Source organism: Hibiscus syriacus, unplaced genomic scaffold (genome assembly GCF_006381635.1).
Source record: "Hibiscus syriacus cultivar Baekdansim isolate YM2019G1 unplaced genomic scaffold, ASM638163v2 tig00007895_pilon, whole genome shotgun sequence".
In the NCBI taxonomy this organism is placed as follows: domain Eukaryota; kingdom Viridiplantae; phylum Streptophyta; class Magnoliopsida; order Malvales; family Malvaceae; genus Hibiscus; species Hibiscus syriacus.
In genome coordinates, this window is record NW_024062147.1 from 223,554 (window position 1) to 228,491 (window position 4,938).

The window sequence follows — 4,938 nt, forward strand, 5'->3', positions numbered from 1 at the left end:
ACCATCAGAGGCGGCTGGGTGTGGCTAGGGTTTAGAAACCCTAGCTGAAACCTTTTAGGGTTTCTGGTTGGCTGGACCGGTTCTAGTTGGCTTGTAACTGGGCCGGTCCAGTTGTAATTATTTGTTAAATAATAATAATAATAATAATAATAATATTAATAATGATAATAACAATATTAATATTAATAATAATAATAATAAAATGGATAAAAAATAGTATCTTCAATAACGATATAGTCTATAGTTTGTTTTACTACTTATGGGGTGAAATAACACCATATCCAATCATCCACCATTCTCCCAAGTTTATTCTTCTTTATTTATAATCTAATAATTAATTAATGGTTTGGTCGAAAGATAAATTAGGATTAAGAAAACAATTGTTTTATGATTTGGGGTACTGTGTTATTTATGTAAAATATTTAGTGGTTTTTTATGATAATAATGGTTAAAGTGTCCAGATAATGCATGTGGGAATGTTTATTTCTCAAAATAATGAAGCCAGTCAATTAATTCCACGAATAGGGTGAATGTTACAGGGTTACATGTAGTGCTTGAGATCTATTGGCGTCTTCAAGGTTGGAGCAGATCTATCGGCGTCTTCAGCTTTGCTGCTGCTGTTGCATGTGGGCGAGAACACTAAAAGGATCCAAATTTGCTTTTAAAACCCCGTCATTTTCCATTTGTTTTTTTTAGTTGGAAATGGGAGGCGAAACTGAAAACGACAGATCATCTGAAACAAAACTAGAAGCTAAACTGGTTGAAGCCATGAAGCGAAGGGCATCTGCAGGAACTGCAATGAAATCCTTCAACACCGTAATCTTAAAATTCCCTAAAATCGATGAGAACTTAAGGAAGTGCAAAGCTGTTTTTGAGCAGTTTGGTATGCCACCTTTCTTCCCCAATTCATTTCTGTTATGATTTGAGACAGTTGGTTGTATTGTGTTTTGTTTTGTAGATAGGGATTCAAATGGTGCAATTGACCACCAAGAGTTGAAAAAATGTTGCCAACAGCTTCAAGTTTCTTTCACAGAGCAGGAGATAAGTTTCAGCTCCCATGCATCAGCAACAAAGCTGAAAATGTCGAGAAATCTGTTCTAATTCTGAAGACGTCAAGAGATCTCAAACACTATATGTAACCCTATAACATTCATCCCATTTAAAAAATTAATCGGTTGATTGCATTATTTTAAAAAATAAATATTCTCACATACATTATCTGGACACTTTAGTCGATAATAATAATGTGAGGGTTTAAAAGGTCAAAAAGGGTAAATTAATGGGAACAGAAAGAAATGAAGATTTCATTCAAAGGCTGGAAATAAACAAAATAATTTTACACAATAAAGGATAAAGAAAATTAAAATGACAAAATAGTACAGAGTGATTAATGAAATGGATAAGGGAAGCAGAGTATTTATGATGGTACTTGTCCTGTGACACCTGAGACCACCATTCATTTTATCAATAATTTTAAATTAAATATTGTTAGTTGGAATTAAATCTTTATTTTTTATTCAAAACTTTATATTCGATTTTTATATTAATTTAAATATTTTTAATATCAAATTTATCATAATATTCGAATATGATATTTGTATTTAATATATGTATAAAATTTTGTGGGTTTTTATTCTTCGGGGAAAAATCATTTGAATTAAATTAAAAGAAGAAACTAATAATCAATTGGTATACTGACATGAGACACTAGATCCCGTAAGTAAGATCAGAAGTTAAAATTTTAGTGTTTACAAACGGAGCAAAATGGATTAGGAGGGTTCCCCTCAACTTTGTAATACCGATGATTTATAAAAAAAAATTAAGAGAAGAAAAAAAGGAAGTAAAATGTACGAGTCCTAATATGTTTTAAATATACTTTTATCTGTTATGGTTTTAAATATTGTAAAAAGATTGATAGGGGGAGGTGTGAGGTGGATTTGTATCATTGTATGGTTATTAGTGGAATTAATTATGAATTAGATTAGATGATTATCTGTTCCAATTTGGACCGTTATTTATTTATTTTGTTTCAGTATAGGAATGTGGGTCCATGTGGGGGTACCACCTGGCTTGTTAATGGTGGGAGATTATAACTTATAAAGTTTTTATATGTGATACATTAAGTGTGTATCGATTAATAATATAATAAATGACATGATTATATTAAGTGACTCATTGGTTTAAAGAAAATATTTTTTTTAGTTTTTAAGTTCGAGCAATTATATTTGTAAAATGTATATATATTATCAATTATTAAAAAAATTATAAATAAATATTATCTTATATTATTTAAATAATAATAATATAATGACATATTATGAAAAATGTACAATTAAATTCAAATGTAATATTTCATATCAACGATGATTGACCACAGCCGACGTCGAGATTTCTGATCAGATTTCTGCTCATTCATTTATTTTAATATATCATAAATGAATGAGCATATATATATGCATATCATATTGCAGCCTTTCCCTGGATTTTATTCCCGCATGCAACAAACATCGAATATACATAAGACTTGAACAACTTAATTTTACTATAAAGTTGTACTAATTATTTTGTAGGTTTGTTCTTTCTATTGGCAATTCTTCAATGTAAAAAATGGGTAAATTCCCCTAACGTCGCCAAATGAGTGATTTGAATTTGTTTTTAATATTGAATTATAAATTTTATTAATAAATATTGATTTTGATTTCAATTGAATCACTAATTATTAACTTATAATAGAATTATTAACGTGATAGTTAAATAAATATCTTTGTGCATATACAATTAAAGTATATTCTATGATTTAATGACCTTGAATAATTTACCCCAATGCCAAAGTGCAATGAACAGTTATTTCGCGAAACATAATCACTTGTTTATATGGTGTCCCTAACGACACCCTTGAACATGATTAATCTATGAATGGAAAATTGTTATATGATTGGGGAACTATCTTTGGAAATTATTCATTTTCTATCAATTGATAAGTCTAGATAGGTTTTTCATTATCGGACCTTTTAAGGAAATTGACTCATTTAGAAATAAGCCTTCAAATCAGATACAGTGTATAGATAAGACCTTTAGACAATATTTTTTTATTAAATATGTGTTATCTATTCGAATGAAATCCAATCCATGACCACTAGATCTATCTAGCTCATCAGTCTACAAGTAATCGTGAGGATCCCTTGTCACCCTTATCACTTCTATAACCCAATTTGTATCGTCTTCTTCATCGTTCATAACCATAATTTTTCGTCTAAATCAGAATAGATAAATTATTCATAAACTATGAAACTAATTTATTCCCATAAAAAATGCCTTACGATGATTATATTAAACCCAAATATACTCTAGACGTGTACTTGCAAAATATGCAATTACTTGTTCCTATAACTCATTAGGTTGAAATATAAATATTTAGTCCGATTATCCATATTGAATAATCTGTATTCTTTCACGTGTGTACAATTGGCATCTTTTATAGAATGTAAAGGGATGGCAACTTGGTCATTTCAGCAAAAATAAGTGGGCAGCAGCTTATTATAAGGTTGGGGTGCCCATATTGACAGCAATAATCCAATATATTATTTTATATAAAGAATGTGTGATGAGCTGTCTGACTGCATTAGATGCTTCATTATCTGATGTTTACCTGCGCCACGCTGTAAACTTTTTTTTTACCATCACAGTGAATTAAACATTTTTTCGTTTTTACCCTTTTCGTTTTTTGTCCTTCCGTAACTGCTGCTGTAATTTGGAAACCAAGTCAAGAAAAGACCCCACCCCAAACTGCAGGGTTTTTTTTTGTCCTGTACTTTTACTGCAAAAATGTCGGTAAGTTGGTGAAAATTACACGGTGAAAATGAGGTTTTTGTTTGTTTATGTTTAAAAATCGAGGACTAGGTTAAAATGTCTTGGAAGTATATTCAGATAATGATCTGGGCAGGACACATCAGTTTCTGTCTGAAAAAACAAGTGATTGAAAGACTGTGTTGTCCACAATGTCGACCGTCTTTGCTAAAAAGAACCCAAGGTTTGATCGGGTATTCTAGATTTATTTTATAAATAAACTTTCTAAACGAAAAGGGAAAGATTTGGATGGCCAGGCCGATCAAATTTAAAATTAATTTAAAATATTATTATATTTAATTTAAAGGGTTATATACATTTATAATATTTTTCGTTGTAATAAGAAAAGTTATATTACGATAGTAGAGTTTATAAAAAAATATAATTTATAATAATTTTAATTATAATCTAAAATATTATAAATAATACAATCGATCTATTAATCAATAATTTAGTCTAGGTTTTGCAAATTTATTATGAGGGTGACTCTCTCAATCTAATTTATTCAATTCACAAACATCAGAATTTAAAACACAGATCTTGTTTAAAACATTTAATATCACATCTCATTAGATTAACTATGTTGGTAATAATTCAATTTTTTTAATAATTAATGAATTAATTTTAAATTTGAGTTAAGTCTCTCAATTTTGATGTATATATACCATGTATGAGGAAATATATATTCATATGAAATAGTTTAAATTATAATCAATTAATAATATAACATCATAAATATTTATAATTAAATTTAAATAATTTAACTCTATTTAAATTTTATAAATTATATAAAACTCATCTATTAAAGTAACTCAGAAAAATTTATTCGACTTAACTTGCTTTGCTGTTTAACCCTATTTTCATGTCTGTACGAGACCCCACGAGTGGACTTCTGGCATATGGGTGGGCCATGTTCACACGTAGAACCGAAGGTTCCCCACCTGGTTTGGTTAGCCAGGCTCCAAGGCTTAGGGCGGGCCTGTGAACCGACCGTACATCTTTAGTTCTCAACACAATCAATCAAAAAGCAAAACAAACCCCACAAACTCAGAGTCCAGACTCTGCAAAGATAAAATAAGAGAGAATTAAGAA